This window comes from Hyla sarda, chromosome 7 (assembly GCF_029499605.1).
Source record: "Hyla sarda isolate aHylSar1 chromosome 7, aHylSar1.hap1, whole genome shotgun sequence".
Lineage (NCBI taxonomy): Eukaryota > Metazoa > Chordata > Amphibia > Anura > Hylidae > Hyla > Hyla sarda.
This window is the reverse complement of record NC_079195.1, coordinates 65,604,936-65,617,959: the sequence shown is the minus strand read 5'-3', so window position 1 is coordinate 65,617,959 and position 13,024 is coordinate 65,604,936. Positions and strand designations below refer to the sequence as shown.

At 45.6% G+C, this 13,024-nt stretch overlaps 2 protein-coding genes across 3 annotated transcripts in view; one reads left to right on the top strand and one right to left on the bottom strand.

Annotated features, from left to right (window-relative positions):
• KIF11 (kinesin family member 11) overlaps nt 1–13,024 on the bottom strand; it is a 100,719-nt gene that overhangs the window by 44,154 nt on the left and 43,541 nt on the right. The window contains exon 1 of one of the 2 annotated variants that reach the window (XM_056529394.1): nt 344–482. The exons of the other annotated variant lie outside the window; for it this stretch is intronic. The gene's annotated coding sequence lies outside the window, so the exon portion shown is untranslated. Of the gene's footprint in view, nt 1–343; nt 483–13,024 lie in introns of those variants that run through there. 2 annotated transcript variants of the gene reach the window in all.
• IDE (insulin degrading enzyme) overlaps nt 604–13,024 on the top strand; it is a 165,034-nt gene continuing 152,613 nt past the window's right edge. The window contains exon 1 of the mRNA XM_056529403.1: nt 604–702. The gene's annotated coding sequence lies outside the window, so the exon portion shown is untranslated. The remainder of the gene's footprint in view (nt 703–13,024) is intronic.

The window sequence follows — 13,024 nt, the reverse complement described above, 5'->3', positions numbered from 1 at the left end:
CTAGAGTTCCCATTGAACAGATGAGCAATTTAGGTAGAACACATACATTGTAAAGCATGAACAATAAACTTAATTGTAATATATATATAATTAATATATATATTTAGTAAAAAAAATAAAAGGAGAACTCTTATTACAATACATAAATAATAATAATAATAATAATAATAAATGCTACAAAAAGAAAAGTTAATGACACATCGATCAGACATCTGTTGCTCTGTAGGACTCATGCCCAGCGCAGAACACATGACTATAGATAGAACAGTCACAGCATGAATAAAGACCATAATTCCGATAAGCGATATCCCGATATGTCATACGGAGGACGTGCAGCACTTACCTGTCTCGGCTCCGGCTCACACTGATCCCTGCTGCCCGGACCTGGACGGGACGTTACACACACACAGCCCCGGATCGCTCTACACTGAGAACATTTGAAAATTGCGCTTCCGATGGTATCAGCCAATCAGAGCCCAGTGACGCCTGAGGGCTTGAGGCCGGGGTGGGGACGCGGGCGATCTGATTGGTCCGCGGATGACATGTCGCTCCGGATTGGGCAGTCTATGTATCACGTGTTCATGTTTAAACTACACACAAAAAAAAAAAAGAAACTACGTTCTCTCTGGGATTCCTGGCGGATGCCGATGTCACGTGTGCTATAAAAACTCCGCCCCCCCAAGGCTGTGACGTCGGTGTACGGTATGAAAAACAAGCCTGTACTGTGTTTATAGCAGTGGGTTTCAACCAGGGTGCCCTCAGCTGTTGCGAAACTACAACTCCCAGCATGCCCGGACAGCTAAAGGGAATGCTGGGAGTTGCCTGTCCGGGAATGCTGGGAGTTGTAGTTTTGCAGCAGCTGGAGGCTCCCTGGTTGGAAAACACTGATCTATGGCAATCAGAGTTCTTCCTCTGGTCACTGTGTGGTAAAAACATACATACATCACACCACGTTTTTGCAATACAGTTCCCGTATCAGGTTTTGATTCCTCAAAACCTGAATAAACTGTATCAAAACGTGTGTACAAATTTCAACCTGTGTATGGTTAAAAAAATGTATACAGTTTGAAAAATTATGTCTGCTTGCATCCGTTTTTTAAGAAAAAAAGTATAAGTTTTTAACTTTTCACTCCATTTTGAATAAAGTTTCCCTTGTTTGATTGAAATTCCAAGAAAAAAAACTGCAACGTAAAAAACCATATGTTGGAAAACGGATGGAACCGTATGCATATACAGTTCTATACGGTTCCCATTGACTCCCATGTAAAAAAAAAAAAAAAAACATGTATGAGGTTTAATATGTTTTTTCACCCGGAGCAAAAAACGTGGTAGACTACGGTTTTGGGTACGGGTAAAAAAAAACTAACAAAACCGTATAAGACACAAAACGGACTAAACCGGATGATGCGTTTGACATACGGTTTACAATGTTAAGTCAATGTATACGGTTTTCTATTTGGTTCCGTACGGTTTTTAACTTGAAATCGTATATGGGAACTGTATAGCAAAAAAGTGGTGTGCATGCACCCTAACCTGTAACTCTCCAGCAGACTACAACTCCCATCCTGCACCATCCTTTTAACACTTGTGAAAATAAAAAGTAAAGGACAACACCAGCATGTTAGTGTAAAGTTTTTAATTTTTTTACAATGACAGGCTGGTGTAACCCCCAACTTTTCCTTTTCATAAGGGGTAAAAGGAGAAAAAAAAATTGTAAATCCAAAATTTGTAACGCAATTTCTCCAGAGAACAGAGATACCCCATATGTGGCACTAAACTGTGTCTGCAAAACTGATGTTGCAAAACTACAAATCCCAGCATGCACAGACAGCAAACTGCTGTGTGGGCATGCTAGGAGTTGTAGTTTTGCCAGATCTAGAGTGCTACAGTATAGAGATCACTGTGCAGTGGTCTCTAAACTGTAGACCTCCAGCTGTTGCAAAACTGCAAATCCCAGCATGCCCAGCAGCTGTCTGGGCATGCTGGGAGTTGTAGTTTTGCAACATCTGGAGGGCTACAGTCTCAGACTGTAGCCCTCCTAGATGTTGCTAGGCAACTTACCGGCTTCCGTCGGATCCAGGGTGCCGTCCTCTTCTGCTGCACGAAGGGGAAAACGAAAGTAACCCCCCCCCCCCCCCGCCTCTGATCTGGTATTGGTGGTCGCATCTAGACCACCAATAGCAGAGATAGGAGGGGTGGCACCTCTGCCACCTCACTCCTATCGCTACAGGGGGATTGTGGGTGTCTTAGACAACCGCGATCCCCCTTATATTCCGGGTCACCATAGACCCGTATGACCCGGAATCGGCGCAAATCACAAGTGTGAATTCACTTGCGATTTGCGCCGATCGCCGACATGGGGGGGAGTCTGATGACCCCCCTGGGCATTTGCATGGGGTGCCTGCTGATCGATATCAGCAGTCCCACAGTCCGGTCCCCGCCTGGCGCGCAGCAGGGACCAAAATTCCCACGGGCGTACAGGTACGGAAGGCGTATCCATACGCCCTAGGTCCTTTACGGGTTAATAGAAGTAATTTACAAATCTGTTTAACTTTCTGGGACCAGTTGATGAAAAAAAATTAAGTGTTTTCCACCAAAGTACCCTTTTAACAGGGCTCCTTTCTCCCCACTCCTGGAACTGTCCACAGCTGATTACTGAGCATAGTCCATATGCAGCTTATGTAGCACCAGACCCAGTGTGACCCGAGGTGTGGACAGCACCAGGACACTGCCATGAGCTTATCTCCAGCCGCAGTGATGTCCCACCTCAGTCGGTAATAGGCTGAGCGCATGTCATATAAGGAGCCTTGGCCTGTTATATGACACTGCGCTCATTGTATCACTGGTCAAGGCGGGAAATGGCTGCGCCCGGCAATAAGTTCATCGCAGTGTTTCGATCTGTGCACAGGAAGCAGAAAGAAGGCCGTAACGGAGGACAAAAAGCTATATCAGTGCAACGGGGGAGCTGTGGATGGTATGTTAAAGGGGATAAGTGTTTGATCGCGGGGGGGTCCAAACGCTAGGCCCCCCGCAATCTCATGCACGGGGCCACAGCTGTGCCGCGCAGGGGGCGTGCCAGCCGCGGCGTGACATCACGGCTGACACGCCTCCTCCAAGTAGTTCAATGGGAGAAGCGGGGAGGCAGCGTTTGTGCCTCCCCGCCTCTCCCACAGAACTGTATGGGGACAGGGCGGGGAGGGTGCGTAACTGTCGACCTTTCACTGAGTGCTAATGCGGGGGCCCCATTAGGGAGATCGCGGGGGTCAAACACTTATCCTCAATCCTGTAGATTTACCAAGCGCGGTCCTCAAGTCCCCCTAACACAGTGCTTCTCAAATAGTGGAGCGCGAGGCTCCGTAAAGGGGGGCCCGACTCACTCTTAAGCGGCGTCTCACACGGCGTCGGTTGCCTAGCAACTCTACGGCTGGATCTTACTTACGGCCCTGGGTTGTCAGTGTGGCTGCCTGGGAGAGGCGCTTTGAACTCCGGCGTGGCGCGCTGCTACGTTCAGACGTGAGGTCACGTCACTCTTAAGCGGCGTCTCACACGGCGTCGGTTGCCTAGCAACTCTACGGCTTGATCTTACTTACGGCCCTGGGTTGTCAGTGTGGCTGCCTGGGAGAGGTGCTTTGAACTCCGGCGTGGCGCGCTGCTACGTTCAGACGTGAGGTCACGTCACTCTTAAGCGGCGTCTCACACGGCGTCGGTTGCCTAGCAACTCTACGGCTGGATCTTACATACGGCCCTGGGTTGTCAGTGTGGCTGCCTGGGAGAGGCGCTTTGAACTCCGGCGTGGCGCGCTGCTACGTTCAGACGTGAGGTCATGTCACCGGGGTGACGTGACCTCACGTCTAAGCGCAGTAGCCCACCATGTCAGAGTTCACTGTGCCACCGAGCAGTGCGCCCGCTGCCCTGCTCTCTCTCGTACAGGCCCTGCTTGTCCTCAGGTACAGATCCCTGCTTGTACTCCATGTAAAGAGCCCTGCTTGTTGTCAGTGTACAGAGCCCCGCTTGTTGTCAGTGTACAGAGCCCTGCTTGTTGTCAGTGTACAGAGCCCTGCTTGTTGTCAGTGTACAGAGCCCTGCTTGTTGTCAGTGTACAGAGCCCTGCTTGTTGTCAATGTACAGAGCCCCGCTTGTTGTCAGTGTACAAAGCCCCGCTTGTTGTCAGTGTACAGAGCCCCGCTTGTTGTCAGTGTACAGAGCCCTGCTTGTTGTCAGTGTACAGAGCCCCGCTTGTTGTCAGTGTACAGAGCCCCGCTTGTTGTCAGTGTACAGAGCCCTGCTTGTTGTCAGTGTACAGAGCCTCATATTCGTTAATAAGGATACAGTGTTATGCAGAGGTGTACTTATAGCAATTTTATAGACAAATGATACTATTTACAGTCGCGCAAAATGTTTTCTTCTTCCTAGGGGGGGCATGACAGAAAATAATTGAGAAGCACTGCCCTAACAGGTCATGTTTTCAAGATTCCCTTAGTCTTTTACAGGTGATATAATTCTGGTCTGTGCATCAGGCGTCTCTACAACTATATCACCTGATAACATGACCTGTTGGTGTTATTTAAAGGACAACTGCTGCCAAATTTTACTTATCCCCTATCCACAAGATAGGGGATAAGTGTTTGATCGCGGGAAGTCCTACCACTGGGACCCCCCGCGATCTCCCTAACGGGGCGCTGGCATTAGCGCTGAGCTCTGAGCTCGACGGTTTACGCCCCGTCCCCGCCCCGTCCCCATACAGTTCTATGGGGGAGGCGGGGAGACATGAACGCTGCCTCTCCCATAGAGATGTATGGAGGGGGAATGTTGGCCGCAACGTCATGCTGCGGCCGGCATGCCCCCTGCATGGGAGAGCCACGGGAGAGCCACGGCGCGGCCCCGTACAGGAGATCGCAGGGGGGCCCAGCAGTCGGACCCACCGCGATCAAACACTTATCCCCTATCCTGTGGATAGAGAATAAGTAAAATTTTGGCTGCAGTTGTCCTTTAAGGACCGTGCTTGGGTTAACACTGGTCTAGGGAGTTGCATATGGATCGGGTGTGCCCTTTTTTTCACATTGAACCCCTGCCCCTCAAAATTCCTGTGCACGTCCCTGCCGAACCCTATTAAAAAGCGTTCCCCATCTTGTTGTTCTTCCTATCGTGCCATGTTAGTCTTGGCATGATGGGAGTTGTAGTTTTTCTACCGGTGTACAGCTACAGGTTAGGGTACACTATTTAACCCCGCAAGGACACAGCCCATGTTCATTTTTGCATTTTCGTTGTTTTTTCCCCCCGCTTTCTATTTTTCCATCCGCAGACCCATGAGGGCTTGTTTTTTGCGTGACCGATTATACTTTGTAATGACACCTTTCATTTTAGCATAAAATTGGTTGTGGTCACAATACAAGGATAAGAAATACAGAGAGGATCATCATACATACTGTCATGATCATTTCATGCTTAAAATATAAACCTGTCACTGTATAAATCCGATCTAATCTATCAACATCATGTTAAACAGCAAGAGAAACTGGCAGATTGATATTAGAGTTTTGTGGGAAAAGATTCAGTTTTAGGCTATGTTGACACAGTGTTTTTTCAGGCATATTTAAAGGAAATCTGTCGTCAGTGTCACCTGCACTAATCTGTCAACACAGACAGGTAGTACAGGTGACACTGATGACAACGGTACTTACCTTGTCCCGTTCCGTGCTGTCGTTCTCCGGCAATCCTCTTCACTATCTTTAGCTCTGGGCCTGACTTGGAGCATGGGAGGAGCTTAATGATGTCACCACTGCTGTTTGCTAGCTGCGGGACCCAGCAGAGAACAGCAGTGGTGACATCACTAAGCTCCGCCCATGCTCCAAATCAGGCCCAGAGCTAAAGATATTGAAGAGGATTGCTGGAGAACGACAGCACGGAACGGGACAAGGTAAGTACCGTTGTCATCAATGTCACCTGCACTACCTGTCTGTACTGACGGATTAGTGCAGGTGACACTGATGACAGATTTCCTTTAATTAATTAAAAAATGATTCTGCATTTTTATCAATAATGCACTGTAAGCGTATGGGAAAATGTTTATCTGTGCACACAATCGGGGTCATAAAAGGAGTAGTCCAGCTTAGAAAAATGTATCCCCTATTGAAAGGATAGGGAATAAGTGTCAGATCGGGCTCTAGCGCACAAGTGACGTCATCAGACGAAGGAACGCAGAGGAAGAGGAAAGAACAGAAGAGGCCGTGCTAAGGAAGTCGCCAGAGCCAACAGGGGAAGAAGACCAGCAGAGGGAACACCGGCACGTCAGGACGTACAGATGGACCGCAAACGTCATCAGGGGCTGGCTTGTGAGGAAATACAAGAAATAGCCAAGCCCCCGTATACCAGCTGCCGCCTCAAGCCGCCAAGGATTGTGAGACGAATGTCCTCCATACCTAAACGCAAACACTAGACCTGGGGGGACCATAAAAAGAAGATGATCTTCTTACCTGCCTCCGGCGTGTCCCTTCGGCGATTGATTGCTCCAAGCCTGAGATGCAGGCTTGAGCAATCGACTGCCGATAACACTGATCACTGCAAAGCTATGGCTTTGCAGTGAACAGTGCTTGCAATCAGTGTGTGCAGTGTTATAGGTCCCTATGGGAGCTATAACACTGTAAAAAAAAGTTAATAAATGTGATTTAACCCTTTCCTTAACCCCTTAAGGACCCAGCCAATTTTCACTGTAGGACACGGCCATTTTTTGCACATCTGACCACTTTCACTTTAAGCATTAATAACTCTGGGATGCTTTTACCTTTCATTCTGATTCCGAGATAGTTTTTTCGTGACATATTCTACTTTATGTTAGTGGTAAAATTTTGTCGATACTTGCATCATTTCTTGGTGAAAAATTCCAAAATTTGATGAAAAAATTGAAAATTTAGCATTTTTTTTACTTTGAAGCTCTCTGCTTATAAGAAAAATGAATATTCCAAATAAATTATATATTGATTCACATATACAATATGTCTACTTTATGTTTGCATCACTTTTGGAAGACATCAGAGGGCTTCAAAGTATAGCAGCAATTTTCCAATTTTTCACAAAATTTTCAAAATCGAAATTTTTCATGGACCAATTTTGTTTGAAGTGGATTTGAAGGGCCTTCTTATTAGAAGTACCCCACAAATGACCCCATTATAAAAACTGCACCCCTCAAAGTATTCAAAATGACATTCAAAAGGTTTGTTAACCCTTTAGGTGTTTCACAGGAATAGCAGCAAATTGAAGGAGAAAATTCAAAATCTTCATTTTTTACACTCATATGTTCTTGTAGACCCAGTTATTGAATTTTTACAAGGGGTAAAAGGAGAGAAATCTTCCTAAAATGTGTAACCCAATTTCTCTTGAGTAAGAAAATACCCCATGTCAAGTGTTCGGCAGGCGCAGTAGAGGGCTCAAAAGGGAAGGAGCGACAGTGGGATTTTGGAGAGTGAGTTTTTCTGAAATGGTTTTTGGGGGGCATGTCACATTTAGGAAGCCCCTATGGTGCCAGAACAGCAAAAAAAAAAAACATGTGGCATACTTTTTTGGAAACTACACCCCTCAAGGCACTTAACAAGGGGTCCAGTGAGCCTTAACACCCCACAGGTGTTTGACGACTTTTCGTTAAAGTTGGATGTGTAAATGATTTTTTTTTTCCACTAAAATGCTAGTTTTCCCTCAAATTAAATTTTTTTTGCAAGGGATAATAGGACAAAATGCCCCCCCCCCCCCCAAATTTGTAACCCCATCTTTTATGAGTATGGAAATTGCCCATGTTAGGACGTTAAATGCTTTGCGGGCAAACTACAATGCTCAGAAGAGAATGAGTCACATTTGGCTTTTGAAAAGCAAATTTTGCTGAAATGTTTTTTTAAGGGCATGTCCCATTTAGGAAGCCACTATGGTGCCAGGAAAGCAAAAAAAAAAAACCACATGGCATACTATTTTGGAAACTACACCCCTCAAGGCACGTAACAAGGGGTTCAGTGAGCCTTAACACACCACAGGTGTTTGACGACTTTTCGTTAAAGTTGGATGTGTAAATTATTTATTTTTTCCACTAAAATGCTAGTTTTCCCTCAAATTTAAAATTTTTACAAGATGTAATGGGACAAAATGTCCCCCAAAATTTGTAACCCCATCTCTTCTGAGTATGGAAATACCCCATGTGTGGACGTCAAGTGCTCTGCTGGCGCACTACAATGCTCAGAAGAGAAGGAGCGCCATTGAGCTTTTAGAGAGATAATTTGTTTGGATTGGAAGTCGGGGGCCATTTGCATTTACAAAGCCCCCCGTGGTGCCAGAATAGTGGACCCCCCCACATGTGACCCCATTTTGGAAACAACACCCCTTACGGAATTTAATAAGGGCTGCAGTGAGTATTTACACCTCACTGGCGTTTGACAGATCTTTGGAACAGTGGGCTGTGCAAATGAAAAATTACATTTTTCATTATCACCGACCACTGTTTCAAAAATCTGTCAGACATCTGTGCGGCGTAAATGCTCACTGTACCCCTTATTACATTACATGAGGGGTGTTGTTTCCAAAATGGGGTCACATATGGGTATTTCTTTTTTGCCTTTATGTCAGAACCGCTGTAAAATCAGCCACCCCTGTGCAAATCACCAATTTAGGCCTCAAATGTACATGGTGCGCTCTCACTCCTGAGCCTTGTTGTGCGCCCGCCGAGCATTTTACGCCCACATATGGGGTATTTCCGTATTCAGGAGAAATTGTGTTACAAATTTTGGGGGTCTTTTTTTCCTTTTACCACTTGTGAAAATAAAAAGTATGGGGCAACACCAGCATGTTAGTGTAAATTTTTACATTTTTTTACACTAACAAGCTGTTGTAGCCCCCAACTTTTCCTTTTCATAAGGGGTAAAAGGAGAAAAAGCCCCCCAAAATTTGTAACGCATTTACTCCCGAGTACGGAAATACCCCATATGTGACCCTCAACTGTTTCCTTGACAGGGCTCCGAAGTGAGAGAGCACCATGCGCATTTGAGGACTTTATTAGGGATTGCATAGGGGTGGACATAGGGGTATTCTGCACCAGTGATTCCCAAACAGAGTGCCTCCAGCGAAAAATTTGCCGCAGCCCAAACTTGAAGCATGAAACTTACTGTAAACCTGCCCGTGTGAATGTACCCTGTACGTTCACCTGGGGGGGGGGGGGCAAACCTCCAGCTGTTTCAAAACTACAACTCCCAGCATGTACTGACAGACCGTGCATGCTGGGAGTTGTACTTTTGCAACAGCTGGAGGCACACTGGTTGGAAAACCTTCAGTTAGGTTCTGTTACCTAACTCAGTATTTTCCAACCAGTGTGCCTCCAGCTGTTGCAAAACTACAACTCCCAGCATGTACTGATCGCCGAAAGGGCATGCTGGGAGATGTAGTTATGCAATAGTTGGAGGTACGCAACTACAACTCCCAGCATGCCGAGACAGCTGTTTGGGCATGCTGGGATTTGCAGTTTTGCAACATCTGGAGGGCTACAGTTTTAGAGAACACTGCAAAGTGATCTCAAAACTGTGGTCCTCCAGCTGTTGCAAAACTACAAATCCCAGCATGCCCAGACAGCAAATAGCTGTTTGGGCATGCTAGGAGTTGTAGTTTTGCAAGATCTGGAGGAATATAGTTTAGAGATCACTGTATAGTGGTCTCTAACTGTAGCCCTCCAGCTGTTGCAAAACTACATATTCCAGCATGCCCAAACAGCTGTCTGGGCATGCTGGGAGTTGTAGTTTTGCAACATCTGGAGGGCTACAGTTAGAGACCACTGTATAATGGTCTCAAACTGTACCCTCCAGATGTTGTTAGGCAACTCACCGACTTCCGTCGGATCCAGCCGCACGTCATCGCCACCCGCCGATCTCCGTCGCCCGCTGCCTCCAACGCCCGCCCGGATCGGTAAGTGGATCTTCTGCGCCGGTCCTCTGTTGTTTCCCCATTCTGCCCCGCCTATGGTGGGTGGGCAGGACGGGGAAAACGAAAGTTAACCCCCCCTGCCCCTGATCTGCTATTGGTGGTCGCGTCTAGACCACCAATAGCAGGGATAGGAGGGCTGGCACCCCTGCCACCTCACTCCTATCCCTTCAGGGGGATCGTGGGTGTCTTAGACAACCGCGATCCCCCTTATATTCCGGGTCACCATAGACCCGTAATGACCCGGAATTGCGCAAATCGCAAGTGTGAATTCACTTGCGATTTGCCGCAATCGCCGTCAGGACCCCCCTGGGCGTTTGCTCGGGATGCCTGCTGAATGATTTCAGCAGGCATCCCGGTCCGATCCCCGCCCGGCGCCCGGGTTAATAAAAGTTCAAAACACCCCCCTTTTCCCATAAAAAAAAACACCATGTAAATAAAAATATGTGGTATCGCCGCGTGCGTAAATGTCCGAACTATAAAAATATATCATTAATTAAACCGCACGGTCAATGGCGTTATTCCTAAATAACGTATTTTTGGTCGCTTTTCATATAATGAAAAAATGAATAAAAAGCGATCAAAAAGTCCGATCAATACAAAAATGATACCGCTAAAAACATCAGATCACGGTGCAAAAAATGAGCCCTCATATTGCCCCATACGCAGAAAAATAAAAAAGTTATAGGGGTCAGAAGATGACAATTTTAAACATATTAATTTCCGTGCATGTAGTTATGATTTTTTTCAGAAGTACGACATAATCAAACCTATATAAGTAGGGTATCATTTTAATCGTATGGACCTACAGAATAAAGATCAGGTGTCATTTTTACTGAAAAATGTTCTGCATAGAAACAGAAGCCCCCAAAATTACAAAATTGGTTTTTTTTCTTCAATTTCGGCGCACAATAATTTTTTTTTCCATTTCGCTGTAGATTGTATGGTAAAATGACTGATGTCACTGCAAAGTAGAATTGGTGGCGCAAAAAATAAGCCATCATACACACCTCCTCCCCCCCTCCTGTGGGTTGATTTATACCATACCCAGACGCCTTCACTGTACAGTGCCAAATATTGGTCGGTCTCACTGGGTGTATCAGATGTATTCTAGATTAGCTTTTTTAGTCAAATCCTGATTGACCCCAGTTGTACATCTACTGTGATTTTTATGTTGACGTTGTGAAGGATTTATTTTTATGATTCTCTTATGATCTGCCTCACGGCCCCGGATGCTCCTGGGACCCTGAGAATGTTACGTTCTTGTTTGCTGTGAAAATCAAAAAATAAAGATTTGAAAAAAAAAAATAATAATAAAAAAAATAAGCCATCATATGGCTTTTTAGGTGCAAAATTGAAAGGGTTATGATTTTTAAAAGGTGAGGAGGAAAAAACGAAAGTGCAAAAAACGAAAAACCCTAGGTCCTTAAAGGGGTACTCCGCCCCTAGACATCTTATCCCCTATCCAAAGGATAGGGGATAAGATGTCAGATCGCCGCGGTACCGCTGCTGGGGAGCCCTGGGATCCCCGCTGCGGCACCCCGCTCTCATTACAGCACAGAGCGAAGACCGCCACGCCCCCTCCCATATACTTGTATTGAAAGGGGCGGGTGGTTACGCCACGAGGGGCGGGGCCATGACGTAACGATGCTCCGGCCCCTGTTCTGCCTGTCATTACGTGCAGAGCGAACTCACTCTGTGCTGTAATGAGAGCGCGGTGCCGCAGCGGGGATCCCAGGGCTCCCAGCAGCGGGACCGTGGCGATCTGACATCTTATCCCCTATCCTTTGGATAGGGGATAAGATGTCTACGGGCGGAGTACCCCTTTAAGGGGTGAAAGGAAAACTGTCATCCTATTCACCCACACTAAACCCAATACATCAGGTTATAGTGCGGATGAACAGGAGACCGATGTGGTGTTTCTGACTCATATACATACCTTCAGTCTGGCGCTCGGTCCCTCTGAAGATCGGATTCTATTTTCGCTGAATTGCTTGCTGGAGGTGGGCCCGCCGGCTGAATTTGATTATTCATGGTCGCTGGTTACGTGAGCACTCAGTAGGCACAAGCGATCACATAACCAGCAACCATGAATATTCAAATTCATCTGGCAGGCCCGCCTTCAGCGCAAAATTCATCAGTTTCCTGTTCACCCACAATATAACCTGGTGTATTGGGTTTAGTGTGGGTGAACACGATGACTGTTTTCTTTTAATGGAGATAATATATGGAAATACAGACCTCTAGATACACATGTGGTAGTGTTATGTATGACATGACTGAAATTAGAGTGTTAGAATAGAGTGATAAAATTAATGTTCAAGATTAATGTTATTTGCTATGTATAATCATATATATAAAATATAGTAAAAAGTAATAATTGGTACAGGCTAAGTGATAATGGTAATAATGATATAAATTTTAATTATAATTAATGAGTGTGCGGCTGTGCAGGGCCCTGAGTAAGCCGCACACTCATTAATTCTAATTAAAATTGATATCATTATTACCATTATCACTTAGCCTGTACCAATTATTACTTACTTTTTACAATATTTTATATATATGATTATGCATAGCAAGTAACATTAATCTTGAACATCAATTTTATCACTCCATTCTAACACTCTAATTTCAGTCATGTCATACATAACACTACCACATATGTATCTAGAGGTCTGTATTTCCATATATTATCTCCATAATACATTTTGACACGTAGGGTTAACGTGTAACATACAGTACCTCGATACACATTCTCTTCCATTAGTGTGAGCCCCCCACCTCCAATTTATTTTTACTGTTTTCTTTTAATGTCTAGGAGTCCAGTGGGTGGTCTCACTCAATGATTGACAGCCTTACCTATTTGAACATGCATACAGAGTAAGGCTGAGTTCACATTATCGCTGTGCTTAGTGCCGTTCGTTTTTATCTTTTTGTTACGTACAGACCCTGAACGGGGTCCCAACGGGTCCCATTGACTTAGAATGGGATCAGTCATTTTTCTGTCAGGTGTCCGATGTATTGCAGGAGTTGAGTGGAGAAAAAATGACACTCAATTCCCGTAGTTTTAAAGGGG